The 16,749-nt window shown below is 40.8% G+C and overlaps 1 long non-coding RNA gene across 3 annotated transcripts in view; it reads right to left on the reverse strand.

The window, feature by feature from the left end:
* Nucleotides 1–12,594, reverse strand: part of LOC133608342 (uncharacterized) — a 36,843-nt gene extending 24,249 nt beyond the window's left edge. For all 3 annotated transcript variants that reach the window (XR_009815569.2, XR_009815568.2, XR_009815567.2), the window contains exons 1-2: nucleotides 12,459–12,594; nucleotides 11,760–11,817 (exon numbers count right to left, since the gene is read on the reverse strand). This is a non-coding gene — a long non-coding RNA (uncharacterized lncRNA). The remainder of the gene's footprint in view (nucleotides 1–11,759; nucleotides 11,818–12,458) is intronic.
* Between the last annotated feature and the right edge of the window lie 4,155 nt (nucleotides 12,595–16,749).

The raw sequence follows: 16,749 nt of genomic DNA on the forward strand, positions 1-16,749 counted from the left end.
ACGGTGGATTGAGGGTTTGATATGTGAGCTGCAAGGGCCTTGTGTTTTGCCTGAAGCAGGTCATAGATTCCTGGCGCACTATTGTCAAACCAGTCTTGATGTCGCCTTCTGGTGTACCCTATAGACTCCACGGCCGCCTGGTGGAGGGCAGTGCGTAGGGTGCTCCAGGTAGGTCCAGTGTCCAGATCTGGTGGCACTTCAGGAATCTTGAACAGCTGATCTGCTACCTTTTTCCTGAGCTGGTTGACGGAGTGCGTGGACTTCAGTGCATCGCAGTTGAGCCTCTTGGAAGGTGGTGTTTTTCTCTGTTGAGGACGTATTTCCAAGTCAATATTTGTTCTGATCAGGCGGTGGTCAGTCCAACAGTCAGCTCCACGCATGGCCCTAGTGATGCGCACCTCCTTCCTGTCCGCTTGGCGGGTGATGATGTAATCTAGGAGATGCCAGTGTTTAGAGCGAGGGTGTTGCCAGGATGTTTTGTACTTGTTCTTCAGTTGGAACAAGGTGTTTGTGATGACCAGTTGATGCTCAGAACGGTTATTGATGAGGGGAATCCTCCAGGTCATCAACCTTTCGCTAATGCCAACTGGAGATTCGGGAAGCTTCTGAAGTAGGGAGGTCCGCACAGCGAAACCTACACCATGGAGGCGGCGGGAGCCTTCCGGAAGCCCTTTCCAGAAGAAAGTGTATCCTTCTCCCACCTCGGCTATGGAGTCCTCCCCATGGAAGCGGGTCTCGCTGAGGGCCGCAATGTCGATGTTATACCTCTTCAGTTCGTGCGCCACCAACGCTGTTCTTCTGCGGGGACGAGATGAATCATCACGCACATCCAAAAGCGTACGGACGTTCCAAGTCGCTAGTGTGAGTGTCAGTCGGGTTTCATTCTTGTGTTTTCGACCGCATGGGGGGATGACCCGGCAGCTGCGGTAGGCTGCCCGGGAGTGGAGGAACAGACCATTTTTAGGCCACATTTTCTAGGCCCTTCCCATCTCAGGGTGAGCAGGGTGGGGCTGCTCAGTCACGTGGGGAGCTGCCGAAGAGACACGCTGTTCCGTCCCGTACCTCAGCGACCGTCTATCCCACGCCGCCTGCGTGCAGAGTTGGGCTAGATACTCCCAGTCACATCCTGACCTGTATCTGCCACCCTTCTCCATCGCCGCAGGACTTGGAGGGGAGGGGATGGGGTGGGAGAGGGGGTGGGGGTGTTTGGAGAAGGCCTGCGCAAGGAGTAGATTAGAGTGAAGGAAGTGGTGCGCAGTCACTACACTCACTACCTTGGCTCCCCCCTACGTCTTCCAGTGGCATGAGGAGCTCATGACGACCTTCTGCAGGAAGGAGTTGCAGAAGACTGCCAGCACACCGGTCTGTTGATGGCTGCCTGATGCGGGTCTTCACAACAGATTTGTCGTTAGGGGTTTACTCCCGTAGCAAACACACACGGTGCACCCAGTAGGCAGTGAGGCACCCTTAACCTTCATCCGCCTTTACTGCCGGGGGGGGGACGCGTCATCCTCCGCCAGTTCCGCCGTTGAGGTTTTTTGGATTGCGCTTCGTCTGGAACCTCCCCCTCGACCTTACCGCCATGGTTGAACCTACCAGGAGCCGAGGCTCCCGACGGCATCGCTCTTAGGTTCATTGGAACACACAAGGCTCTCCACCACGACAAGGTGGCGACCCGTGGAGAACATATAATATATACAATACATAACAAATCCCAATTACCATGGACAATATTACAGTATATGTAACAGCTGAAGCAAAAAAAAGGGCAACATAAAATAGAGTCGATCGAGCAGAAAATATACATTATAAACAAAGAGAGGTAGCTATCATAGAAGCAGTCAGGTAATAGACAGATATCATCTATTGCTGTATGGCGAGTGTCGAGTGATTATACGGCTTAATTAAAAAAAATGTAATTACATTATATATAATTCCATATAATAATTATAAATATAATTTTATAAAAATGTATATAAAAATATGTATATATAATTATATATAATTATATTTTTAATTACAATAACTTTCAGCTACAGCACGAATGCAAAAGCCACAACAAATATCAATGACACAACACGGTAATTTTAAGCCACAACATAACTTTAAGCCAGAAAAAAAAAAAAGACTGACAAAACGGTAGTGACAGTGGAGCAAGTTACGGCGGCGCGTCAACTTCCGCAACACAACGACATGAAGTGTGACACACAACTGGCAGCCGAGTAAAAGTTACGTCATGAGAAAGAAAGAAATACAAGAGATGGAATAAAGAGGCTATAAAAATTAGGAAGCGAGGGGCCATATTGGTGAGCCTTTAACGTGAGCGATGTCAGAAGACAAACGTAGCATCAGAGTCTGTAGCTAAGCTATCAACAGCTGTCCAGCCAAAGAGGTGATGAACTCTTCTGATGCACTTCATCTTCGACATCAATAACAAAGCTTTGGCTTGAGCGAGGTGAATGGACACACAATGCTAACAACACAGCTAATTATCGTAGCTACTACTGTCAAGTTGACCAAGTTTGTGCAGAACACTTTACGCCAGTGGTTTTGTCACATGGAGACCCAGTTCTAACTTAGAGGAATTACCCAGAATAAGGTATTTCCACGTCATGGCCGTGTTGTAGTGGCCGGGTGACCATAACAGAGAGATTTGGAGGATCCTGTGGGCTACCGGGGAGTATAGTATTCTACAGTAGAACATACCGTATTTTTCAGACTATAAGTCGCAGTTTTTTTCATAGTTTGGCCGGGGGTGTGACTTATACTCAGGAGCAACTTATGTGTGAAATTATTAATACCGTAAAATATCAAATAATATTATTTAGCTCATTCACGTAAGAGACTAGACGTATAAGATTTCATCGGATTTAGCGATTAGGAGTGACAGATTGTTTGGTAAATGTATAGCATGTTCTATATGTTAGAGTTATTTGAATGACTCTTACAATAATATGTTACGTTAACATACCAGGCACGTTCTCAGTTGGTTATTTATGCCTCATATAACATACACTTATTCAGCCTGTTGTTCACTATTCTTTATTTATTTTAAATTGCCTTTCAAATGTCTATTCTTGGTGTTGGGTTTTATCAAGTAAATTTCCCCCAAAAAAGCGACTTATGTATACTCCAGTGCGACGTATATGTTTTTTTCCTTCTTTATTATGCATTTTCGGCCAGTGCGACTTATACTCCGGAGCGACTTATACTCCGAAAAGTACGATACTTAAAAGGGTGAAATGAGTGTATAGGTGACTCTATGGGTGTTATTTATTTTATGTTTAGGGGATTCTAATTATGTCAAAAAACACTTATTTAGAAAGTTGTACACTTTTTATGCTCTACCTATGAAAATATTTGATTTATCAATATTAGTCCTAGTTTGTAAAAATTCATTTACCAAAGTCAATAATAAATCCAAAATGTTATGATCTTTTTACTGCTAATGCCCAACCCTTGCGCAAAGTTTAACTGAAATATTTTTATAGAAAAATGCATACAGTATGCCTGCTTACTATAAATGAAAACATTCTTAAAGTAAATGTAAACCAGACTTATTTATTTATTTTTAAATGTAGTGCAAGTACATGAGTTCTTGCAGGCCAGCTCGCGTGCATCCAGCGGCATCGAGACCTTGTCCCCCCTCTCCACCCCCCTTCAAGCAAAAGTGACAGATGCTTAGTAATCTGTGTGAAAGGCGATCCACCACTTAGTGGGATTGTTTCTGTTGCACCTTAAAGAAGAGACCGGCTCACGCTGAGCAGCTCACCCCTATAACTGCTGTCCTGGGACCTCAGGTGGACACAGCAGGTGACGGGACACCACGCGTGGACCGAGGGAGGGTGTTCACACCTCAGAGTCATAAAACGGTGGGCGAGCCCCCTTCCCCGTGGAGCATATTGTCTTAAAAACAGATGGCTGACATATTGACACGGAGTGGGCGAGATGATATGCTTCCAAAGTGCTTTCAAAGTGTGAAGACCCTCCGACATATGGGAGCCTGATTAGCAGCGTTAATGAATAAGTTGTCGGGTGCTGCATGTCAAACAGCCCTTTCATTGACTGACATGAAATGAACGCTTCAGGGATCAATTCTTGAACACCTTTAGAACATATTTGTATCTTCTACATCACAAATCACAAAAGCAAGAACACCTGCCACATATCAGAAACCATTTAATTATATCATTTCATGGGACTCTATAAAAACAATAAATGATAAATGATAAATGGGTTGTACTTGTATAGCGCTTTTCTACCTTCAAGGTACTCAAAGCGCTTTGACACTACTTCCACATTTACCCAATCACACACACATTCACACACTGATGGAGGGAGCTGCCATGCAAGGCGCTAACCAGCACCCATCAGGAGCAAGGGTGAAGTGTCTTGCTCAGGACACAACGGACATGACGAGGTTGGTACTAGGTGGGGATTGAACCAGGGACCCTCGGGTCGCGCACGGCCACTTTTTCCACCGCGCCACGCCGTCCCTAAAACAAGGCTGATATACTTTAGAGTAGTCAGTGTACAACTTGTACAGCAGTATATATCCAGTAAAAATATCAACACAAAGCCATTATTATCTAAATATACAAGTATACATCACAGTATGTCCAAATTATTCATACTCCGTGTGAGCACCATTGTTATCCAGCACTACCTTCATTCTCTTGGGCATTCAATTCAGCAATCCTGCACAGATTGTTACTGCAATCATCTTCAACTCCCCCATGATGACATCACTGGTGGATGTTATGACACCCCGCGCTCCTCCATCTTCCTCTGCCTAATAATGTCCCGCAGGTGGTTAGTTGGAGAAGACATACAGTCGTGGTCAAAAGTTTTCATTACAGTTTGAGTTTCCAATAATTTCTACAACTCTTATTTTTTTTGTGATAGAGTGATTGGAGCACATACTTGTTTGGTATATTGCTGGGTATTGTGGCCAAACAGCTCAATTTTTGTTTCATCTGACATCACATGGACAAAGATAAGAACTTCTGGAGGAAAGTTCTGTGGTCAGATGAAACAAAAATTTAGCTGTTTAGCCACAATATCCAGCAATATGTTTGGAGGTTATTCCCAGGAACACAGTTACTAACGTCAAGCATGGTGGTGGTTGTATTATGCTCTGGGCCTGTTCTTCCGCCAAAGGAACTGGTGCTTTACAGAGAGTAAATGGGACAATGAAAAAGGAGGATTACCTCCAAATTCTTCAGGACAACCTAAAATCATCAGCCCAGGTACTAGGCCTTTGCCAAGGGCCAACTGGGGTAACAGTAGTTAAGGGGTTAACCTCCTAGTGCCCCAAGACCCCATAGAGGAGCCTCCACTGCCGGATGCACTTTAACGTCATGCCCAGGACACAGTGTTAGTGTTTAGCGACACCCTAGTGGTCACAATAGTTCATTAAGTTAAGCGCATGACATCGGAAGTTAAATGATGCGGACACGTTTGTTACTGGACACATTAATACGCTTTTGACTTTGTTAAAAGTTAAAGTACCACTGATAGTCACACACACACACACACACACTAGATGTGGTGAAATTACTCTCTGCATTTGACCCATCCTCATGTTCACCTCCTTGGAGGTGAGGAGAGCAGTGAGTAGAAGCGGTGGCTGCGCTCGGGAATCATTTTGGTGATTTAACCCCCAATTTCAACCCTTGATGTTCAAAAACCAATTAAGTTTGTAAGTCAAATTTCCATTGTACTCTATTTGGTGCTGATCTATGGTATAGTGTTGCCCAACCTTGACATGGGCTTTATGTCAAGGTTTAAAGCAGGGGTGTAACACGTACGGCCCGCGAGCCGGATCAGGCCCGTGAACAGGTTTTATCCGGCTCACGGAATGAGTTTGCCAAGTATAAAAATGAGTCGAAATTATTGAATGAAAGAAACTGCTGTTCTAAATGTGTCCACTAAATGTCGCAATAGCAATTTTTTGTATCTTTGTAGATAATGCTACATATGTAAAAAAAATTAACTCGATGAGGTCAGTGCACCAGACTACAAAAAAATAAGCAAACTACATAAATTACATCCTGTAATTTGATTTTGATATATTTTTTTAATTTTGATGGATTGAAAATTAACACCAATGAGTTGACATAATTTATTCAGAATGTATAAATAACGACAAATAAAGATAGAATACTATTAACCGCAACATCCATCCATCCATCCATTTTCTACCGCTTGTCCCTTATGGGGTCGCGGCGGGTGCTGGAGCCTATCCCAGCTGCACATGGGCGGAAGGCGGGGTACACCCGCAACATATAAGTGTAAAAAAACAAAAACATTATGATTTGTACATTTTCAGAATGTGCTCGTTCTATTGTTAAACAAAGAAAACGATCTGATGTTATCTTTACTTTTAAGTTATCGTGCCGTGATTTTACCAGTCCGGCCCACTTGGGAGTAGATTTTTCCCCATGTGGCCCCCGATCTAAAATGAGTTTGACACCCCTGGTGTAAAGCATTACCGTAGTTTGCACCTCAGGAAGGTTCTAGATTTGAATCTTGACTCAGGCCTTTCTGTGCAGAGTATTTCTGGCGTCCCTGTTTCTTTTCCTGTGCCCTGGGTTCCCATGGGCAAAATCATGTATATTAGTTTGGCTAAACACTGAAAATTGCTTGTTAGTGTGAATGGGAATGGTTTGGACTGGCTCGAGTTGTGGCGATCAATAAAGAACACAGATCTTGAACCAAAGACTGAGAGAATATCAACGTTATAGGTCCAAGATGACAGCATCTTCATGTCGCCCCGCTCAGTGTAACATGAGAAACAGTTTCCTTCCACCTATGGCAGCAGTAAAAGCATCTGTGTCATAACGCCCAGACGTGTCAAAATGATATGTTTAACCATGGCCGGCCTGTTTATGAGGAACAATAGACGCCCTGGATGGCTTTCCTCCTAGTGTGAAATGACAGATTCTCCCGCTTTCTTTGCGGAGTGGTCCGCTCGGCTCATTGCTCCTCTTCAAAAGGTGGCGACGATGTGTCACCTGTGTGGAACGTGAACACCCGTCAAATATAGAATTTCACAGCGCGCCTCTCTCTCTCTCTCATTCATGCTCATGATTGCTTTGTTTCCTGGACAGATTTCCATAAGGGACGGTGGGGAAGGTGCGACCTGGGCTTTATAAATGAGCGGCGGCTTTGTCAACACGGGAGTGGGGTTATCTCAAGCAGCAGAAAGACAGATGGTGTGAGATCATAATCAGTATAGTGACATATATTAGTGACATATAGACACTGTACTTATGGAGGAATGTCTTAGGTTACAGCAGGCGGCCGGAGAAGTGACTTACGACTAATTGGCTCATTGTTTGGCCTCCACTGCCTCATGATGGAATATTTTGTGCCAAAAAAAATTACTGTACTACTGTTAGTATAAAGTCCATAAATATTTGGCATATTTTGGTAAAATATAATTTCAATATATTTTTTAATGGCACCACTTTTGCAGAGTGTCTTAAAGGATTTTCGGAATCTGCAGCATAAAACCCTGATCGGAACACCATTATCTCTAACACACGAACCGCAATGTCTAAATGTTTTTTTACAGTATGAGGTAGGGTTGTACGATATACCGGTATTAGTATAGTACCGCGATACTAATGAATCATTTTCGGAACGATATCGTCTCTGAAACGTACCGGTCCCGCACGCCCCCGCGCCCGTGTCGAAGTCACGTCGTGACATTGCTGGTTTACGAGTAGACGAGTATGTTCGGCGGCACACAATCACGGAGTACTTACAAACAGACACAGTGTTTAGACAGAAAAGGGAGAACGGACGCATTTTGGCGTAAAAACTAAGAGATAAAGGTGAAGCTATAACACTGAAAAGCCCTCAGGAAGAGGTGCTTTAAAGGCCTACTGAAACCCACTACTACCGACCACGCAGTCTGATAGTTTATATATCAATGATGAAATTTTAACATTGCAACACATGCCAATATGGCCGGGTTAGCTTACTAAAGTGCAATTATAAATTTCGCGCGAAATATCCTGCTGAAAACGTCTCGGTATGATGACGCTGCGTGTGACGTCACGGATTGTAGAGGACATTTTGGGACAGCATGGTGGCCAGCTATTAAGTCGTCTGTTTTTATCACAAAATTCCACAGTATTCTGTACATCTGTGTTGGTGAATCTTTTGCAATTTGTTCAATGAATAATGGAGACAGCAAAGAAGAAAGCTGTAAGTGGGAAGCGGTGTATTGCGGACCGGCTGCAGCAACACAAACACAGCCGGTGTTTCATTGTTTACATTCCCGGAAGATGACAGTCAAGCTTTACCATTGGCATATTAAATATAAGCCTGGTTGTGTTGTGGCTAATAGAGTATATATATGTCTTGTGTTTATTTAATGTTTTAGTCATTCCCAGCTGAATATCAGGTCCCACCCGCCTCTCACAGCATCTTCCCTATCTGAATCGCTCCCACTGCCCTCTAGTCCTTCACTCTCACTTTCCTCATCCACGAATCTTTCGTCCTCGCTCAAATTAATGGGGAAATCGTCGCTTTCTCGTTCCGAATCGCTCTCGCTGCTGGTGGCCATGATTGTAAACAATGTGCAGATGTGAGGAGCTCCACAACCTGTGACGTCACGCTACTCGTCTGCTACTTCCGGTACAGGCAAGGCTTTTTTATCAGCGACCAAAAGTTGCGAACTTTATCGTCGATGTTCTCTACTAAATCCTTTTAGCAAAAATATGGCAATATCGCGAAATGATCAAGTATGACACATAGAATGGACCTGCTATCCCCGTTTAAATAAGAAAATCGCATTTCAGTAGGCCTTTAAGACAGTGGTCCCCAACCTTTTTGTAACTGCGGACTGGTCAACGCTTGAAAATTTGTCCCACGGACCGTGCGCCTTATATGTGGAAAAAGATCGGAAATATACCATTTATCAACAGTGCGCTTTATAATCCTGTGCACCCTATGCGGAAAATACGGAATTCTTCATTCTATGAGATATGTTATTATTTGAAATACACAACTTTGAAAATGCTAGCAGACATAATAGTTATATTTGCACAAAGTATCGTTATGACCGATACCAGCCTGAATTTTACCCTGTATTGGATCCGTAAGAAAATATGTGGTATCGCACATCACTAACGCCAGTGACGTGCGGTGAGGTTGATGGCTGGTGAGGCACTGACTTCATCACAGTCAGATTTACAAACATATGAACCCTAAAGAGTATCTTATTCACCATTTGATTGGCAGCAGTTAACGGGTTATGTTTAAAAGCTCATACCAGCATTCTTCCCTGCTTGGCACTCAGCATCAAGGGTTGGAATTGGGGGTTAAATCACCAAAAATTATTCCCGGGCGCGGCGCCGCTGCTGCCCACTGCTCCCCTCACCTCCCAGGGGGTGAATAAGGGGATGGGTCAAATGCAGACGACAAATTTCATTACACCTAGTGTGTGTGTGTGACAATCATTGGTACTTTAACTTAAATTTAACTTTACACTTACAAACTGTAGCACACAAAAAAGCACATTTAATAAAAAAAACGTTATTATGGTCTTACCTTTACTTAGAAATTAAGTCCATGCGCCGCAACTAAAGCCCTCACTTAAACTTTCCACGTGCAAGATTGAATCTTTTTAAAAAAGTGTAACCGAGGGTTTATAAATGTCGCCTATACTGTATGAAACTACAAAATAAACACGGAGGCTCCAGTTTACACGAGGACCACTTTATTTACCTTCTTTCAAAAACCTCCGCAACGTGACATCACTTCCGCTCTTAGTGCCTTCAAAATAAGAGCTCAAGGCATATACTGTATAACAGCGCATAACAGGAACTTAACATCACAAAGAGGAAAGCCCATGAAAATGGGTTACAAAAGTTATTTAATAAGAAGCCAAAAAGTGCAAAAACAATAATGTTCGTGTTGGAGGAGTTGTGAATTAGGTACACCTGCAGTCTGCAGGTGTATCTAATGTTGTGTCCCTGCAGTCATTCACAACTCCTCCAACACCAACATTATTGTTTTTGCACTTTTTGGCTTCTTATGAAATAATTTTTTTAAATAGATTCAATCTTGCACGTGGAAAGTTTAAGTGTGGGCTTTAGTTGATATAACAACTCTACGGCGGGGGTGCAGGAGGCGAGCCTCAGCCAGCGCGTCTTTTGCAGCCGTTTTATTATCGCTCAGCACAAGAAATACTTTACACACATACAGTTGTTGACAAAATACACTGTACATTATATACCTCAGCTAACTAAACTATGGAAATGTATAATATAGTTCATATAGCAATACAGTCTCACTGCACAGCAGGCCAGCAGTTAGCCGAGTCATTGCGCAATCCATGTTGCGGCACTGAGTGACGTGCCTCAACTGGCTGCTGTTCACGCACCGTCTCTTCTCAGTATTTGAACGGCAAATGTGAAAATTCAGCGATTTTGAATAAAAATAATCTAAAACTGGTGAAGTTAAATGGAAAATAACGTCATAGTATAATCACTGGATACACATAATTAATTTATTTTTTTTTCTTTTTACATTTTTTTTCTTTCCATAATGGCAGGTGAGGCCCCACCTCACCTGCCTCTAGTGACTGCACGTCACTGACTAACGCACACACAAATAAGCGCAGACTAATTAATGAGTTGGAGTCTGTTCGAAAACACAGACCAGAACCTCAAAGGACCCCAAAACACGCTCTTTCTCCTTGGCTATTTTCCATAGTTTCTATTGTATTAAACCAAATGCAGTATATTTTCTAAGCATTATGATCCTATGAATGGCACTACTGTAGCAGAAACATACAAACTATATGAGTTCTATCAATGGTTACGCTTGCACCTTCAGACATCGAGATAGATACACTGTTTAATGAGTGAAAGCCCGGGGGGGGTCACAAGGGAGGAACGCGGGGCATCAGATCATTCAGATCATGAGGTCTCATTCCTTCTTCAGCCTTTTCAATTAAGCCACTGCACACTGGCAACAATTTATGAACGTGACCTTCCAACTCTCCGGCTCCCGCACTCAACCCTGCAAACCCCTCCCCAGCCCCCCCCCCAATACCCTCACGTGGACTCTTTGACCCCAAGCCGCCTCCAACACACACAAGTTGACAACAGAACAGGAATGTTTGCAAAAAAAGCATGTGTGTATTATGTGTGAACTCTTACAGTAGACGTTGTGGGGTCAGTGGGTATTCTTCAGCAGAGGCCCAAAGGTGCGTAATAAAAAAATCCAATAGGGTAAATGCACGGGGTCAGCGGCGTATCAATATATAATCCGGAAAGGGGACAAATGACACATGGAGAGCGATTGAATTCTCTGTTTCTGGCCATCTGTGGATGCATCAATCTGCGGCTGTTGATAACTGAATTAAGAAGCAGACGTGATTAACAAGTTCTTCAAACAAGGCACAATTGCCTGCAATCCGAGGCCCCGAGACCTTGATGGTCAAAACTATTTGTGACGTCGCCACAGTTCAGCCGGCTGCCTTAATTTTAATTAAAAATCTTTCACGGGTGTAAGAGTTATGGAAGGTGCAGCTCAGGCTTCTGGCAGCAGCCCCAATGAAAAACCACATAACAAATGACACGTAAGCAACCGCTACATCAATCCCGCACGTCGGAGGATGCGATACCTCCCGTTCCATGTGCAGTGACTGCCCGCAACTTAATGAAACTCTGAAACTGTATTTGTTATTATAAGACATGATGTCATTAAACAATGCTCAGTATATTACCAATACTCACTTTACTGCCCTGATGCTTGACTTTGCCAACGTCCGTGAATCGTATCTTCACTTTTATCCTGAAACACGTCAAGTTCAGCAAAAGTTATACGAGAAAATATTGATAAAGTGTTATGGTATCAAACTCTTGATATTTCTAGGACACGTCTGTTCTCTCAGAGTAAATAACATTTTTCTTAGTTTTTTTTTACCTTTTGTTTGAATAGACTTGATACATGGATATACATTGTTAAATCAGTCCTTACTTATCTTGGTGATTGTGTAAGAGAGTTTGTGGTAATCCATACTCAACGGTTTTGAGTTACTATGAATGACCTGGAACCTCAAATCTCCTCTGACGTTATATAATAGGGGTATTCTGTCCCCTGCGTACGTGGCCGCACCGAGTGACAGATAGCTAAACACTGGTCCTTGGCGTAGACGTTGAAGTAATTTAGAAGGCTGTTTACTGTTGGTCTTTGTCACAAAGTTTACACGCCAGAAGACTCTTTATATTGTGAAACTGGAAGACATACAAAGGACTTGTTCTTATATGTATAAAACGCGTGATCAATGTTCACATTAAATCAAAATACATAGCCAAATTAGCAGTTCTGTTGCATACAGACTGGAATGTTAACTTTTAGCATTAGCTTGTATATTGTACCAAGTATACACCATCAATGAACTTGCACAAACGTAATATATTGGATACACTTACAAACAAAGCTTCTTCAAGGCTCAACAACGATGATGCAAAGCTTGAGAGAGAAATGTTTGTAGCACGTTGTCTTACACAAAAAATGGAAAAAAACAACATGGCTGCTCTGACCTTCAACCTTTATCATGTGACATTGACAGCCAATAGAAAATGGGGGCGCTTCTAAGAGTAATTATTTCCTTAAACCACCACCGAGGGGCACTGTGCAACATTACAAGGGGTGTCAAAAAAAATAGATTTTCGAATAAATGGCGATTCTTACTTGTAGCAATTCTTAATCGATTAAAAAAAAAATCAAAAGTCAATTTAAAAAATATATACAGTCTATATACATATAAATATATACATATATACATAGAAATCTATGTATATTTACATACATACATATATATACACTAGGGGTGTAACGGTACACAAAAATTTCGGTTCGGTACGTACCTCGGTTTAGAGGTCACGGTTCGGTTCATTTTCGGTACAGTAAGAAAACAACAAAATATACATTTTTTGGTTATTTATTTACCAAATTTGTAAACAATGGCTTTATCCTTTTAACATTGGGAACACTATAATAATTCTGCCCACATTAATAAACATTAAACTGCCTCAAGTTGTTGCTCAGATTAAATAAAATGACAAAACTTTTCTTCTACATATAAAAAGTGCAACATTAAAAAGTTTCAAGTCAACTCATCATGCTTAATTTATAACAGCATTTGGGAAGCCTGTAGTTGATTTTTATTATGTACATTTTATATTTTTATCAACATGTGATAGCAGGGACCTTGCCATTCAAAACTAGGCTGCTGCATTACCAATGATTAATGCAACTATAGCTGTAAAAATATTACAATAGCAATAGGAGAGACTACTCATCCCTGAACACCATGGAGTTCATGTAGGCTTTATGATGCAGTTACATTATTATATCAACTATCAGAGACAGAAACTCTTCATTTAACATAATGTCCTTTTTTGCTGCTTCAACAGAGCTCAATCAACACAGAAAAAGGTAAAGTGAAATAACAGACAGGGCTTTGCTGTCCGTAACACACACACACACACACACACACACACACACACACACACACACACACACACACACACACACACACACACACACACACACACACACATCATATTGTTGATGTTGATGCCCATATCTGATGTACAGATTTTACTTTAGAAAAGAGAAGTGTGGGATAGTTCTCTTGTTTCTTTATTTGTATTTGATTTAATTAAATGTTTGGGTGGAATGTTATCAAACAAAACTAGTTTTCTTTTAAGTACCGTAATATAGAAATGCATCAGAGCTGTTTATCTATTTTATGGATAAATGTAGTTATTCATAGAACTGACAATGTTATTAAAAATGTATTGATTTCAAATCGAAAATCGTTTTAAATTGAGAATTGATTCTGAATCGAATCATTACCCGCAAGAATCAAATCGAATCGTGTGGTGCCCAAAGATTCACAGCCCTATTAAATGAGTTGAAAATTGATAAAAGAGTTAGGAGAAATAGTCTAATGCAGTGATTCTCAAACTAGTAGTATGTGGGCTCTATCTTGTGGCACTTTAAAGAATCACTTGACTAAATTACAGTGTTTTATTATTCAAACACAGTGTGACTGTTCAAACTGTGTGTAATGTTGCAGTGGGCAAAAATATTGAATATGCTTGTTAAATATAACATCTGCCGTGTTTTTAATGACTATTTAGGCCTACTATGCTACTGTATTTTAATGTTGGTCATTATGGCGGTACTTGGAGAGCCAAGTGTTTTCTGAGGTGGTACTTGGTGAAAAAAATTAGATAACCATTTGTTAATATCTTACTTAACCTCAGAGTCCTCACAAAGCTTCAGTTCATCCGGCATCGAATGATTAACACTGTGCTTTTTCTTTGGCTTTTATGTACTGCATGACAGCAGCGTATCTTCAGATCAGCAAGCGTCAAATAATCAAATCTTTACATCCTTTCAGGTAAATTGTAGCTAAAATGTTGGTAGTGTTACTCTGAATAGAAAGATTGTTTTCCTAAGAGCGGTTTTAATGTTTAATTTAAATATTTTTTATTTTCAACTTCTTCTATACATCAACGATAACTTGTGAAAAATCCTAATCCCAGTTCGATAGTGCCAGAAACAAAAAGTCCTCAGGGTGTGTAAAACATTTTTGGATCCATATTTTTTCTTCTTTTTCTTGGCTCAAATCTTTTATTTAATTAAATAATCAATCCTAAATACAAATAGCAAACTTGTCATATTTTTAACCTTTTGAATGTCCATTTGTTCTGATATATATATATATATATATATATATATATATATATATATATATATATATATATATATATATATATATATATATATATATATATAAAATATTTGCATAACGTGATTTATAATTTATAAAGTACATGTTAAAGGGTTGATACTGAGGTAAACAAAATAGGCCTGAATATAGTAGATTTGTAATAATTTTCTGGGTTACAGCAATCCATTTTATGCAAAAAAAAAAAAAAAAAGTATGAAAAGAAAAGACAATTAGATCAATGGTTATTCAAAAGGCTACAAAAACATTAAATGTTAGCTATTCTTACCTAGGAGGACTGAAGTTGACTGGGTTGAGTTTTTTCTTGCCCTGATGTGGGATCTGAGCCGAGGATGTCGTTGTGGCTTGTGCAGCCCTTTGAGACACTTGTGTTTAAGGGCTATATAAATAAACTTTGATTGATTGTTTGATTGATGGAAGTTGAGGGAGAAATTTGTGCAAAAAAAGTAAAACAAAATATGAATCCAAAAAATGTTTATACACACTTAAGTCCCACACACTTAATTTAACTGCTATTAAATTATGAATGCCCAGACGGTTAACTGCATGCATTTTGCTTTTTCTTTTGCCTTTTTGGGCAAACAGATCTTTCATACAAAGCAGCAAGACTCCAAGGTGATCGCTTGCTATCAAAGTATTGCACGTATTGTTTTCCTTTTAACTTTATCTGTTAATTTATTTTTCACTTTGATTTGTCAGGCCCATGTGCGATGTCAAACACTTTTGCAATACAGTATAGTAGGCCTTCAACATTATTGTTTTGTGTCATAATGCAAATAATGGCACATTTATACCACACTTGTATGAGTTGTATATGCAACCATTTTAGTTTTCAGATGGTTGGCTTATGGACAGATTATTTCCATTTTGGGGGGTAATCGTGTGCTTCAAATGCCTTTCATTATTATGTCAGCTTAAAACAAAGAAAACATTTATTGGAATGTTGCCCCTCATCCTCAATCATTGTGTGACACAATAACACACGTCTTTCTTTTTAATGTGTGTCCTAAATAGCAAAAAAAAAAAAAAAAAATGCTAGTAAGAGGCGGCTAACAATGCAGATAATTGCGATCTATTCCACCTAAAAAGTCCACACAAAAAAACCTCCCACATTGTATATACACGATGTAAGTATGTATATAATGTTGTAACATGCACATTCATGACAACATTATTAAATATTTACAGGATTTCAGTCATTATAGCATTACCGCATCTTCTATTTTGGGCACAGTGATTTCACAGAGCGCACAGCCACGAACGCTACTTCCGACAGCAGCAACATACAGAGTGTGTTCTGTATTTGCTACCACTAAGCATGGCCAACTTTGTGAGCTTGGATTTAGACTTAAACTTCCTTTTATTGTCATTCAAATTTGAACTTTACAGTACAGATAAGAAAGAAATGTCGTTGCATTAGCTCGTTGTAGTGCAGGATAAAAGAGCAACAATGTGCAGATATAAATAAATAGAGTACTGTACAGATAAATGTATTGCACTTTTGCATATGCATCCACGTTTATGGATGTATGTTATATTGTCTTTATATTCCAGCGAGTTAATCATTTTTGGGGGGAAATTGAGGGGATTATTATGATGTGTTCAAGAGTCTTATGGGCTGAGGGTTGTTACATACCTGGAGGTTCTGCTACGGAGGCTGCAGAACCTCTTTCTAGAGTCCAGCAGTGAAAACAGTCCATTATGGGGGTGGGAGGAGTCTCTGCAGATTTTCTGAGCCCTGGTCAGGCAGCAGCTTTTTGCGATCTCCCGGATAGGAGGAAGAGGAGTCCTGATGATCTTTTTCGCCGTCCTCACCACTCTCTGGAGAGACTTCCAGTCTGAGGCACTGCAGGCTCCAGTCCAGACAGAGATGCTGTTGGTCAGCAGACTCTCTGTAGTGCCTCTGTAGAATGTGCTGAGAATGGGGGGAGGGAGCTGTGCTTTTTTCATCCGACGCA

The sequence above is a fragment of the Nerophis lumbriciformis genome, linkage group LG06 (genome assembly GCF_033978685.3).
Source record: "Nerophis lumbriciformis linkage group LG06, RoL_Nlum_v2.1, whole genome shotgun sequence".
Lineage (NCBI taxonomy): Eukaryota > Metazoa > Chordata > Actinopteri > Syngnathiformes > Syngnathidae > Nerophis > Nerophis lumbriciformis.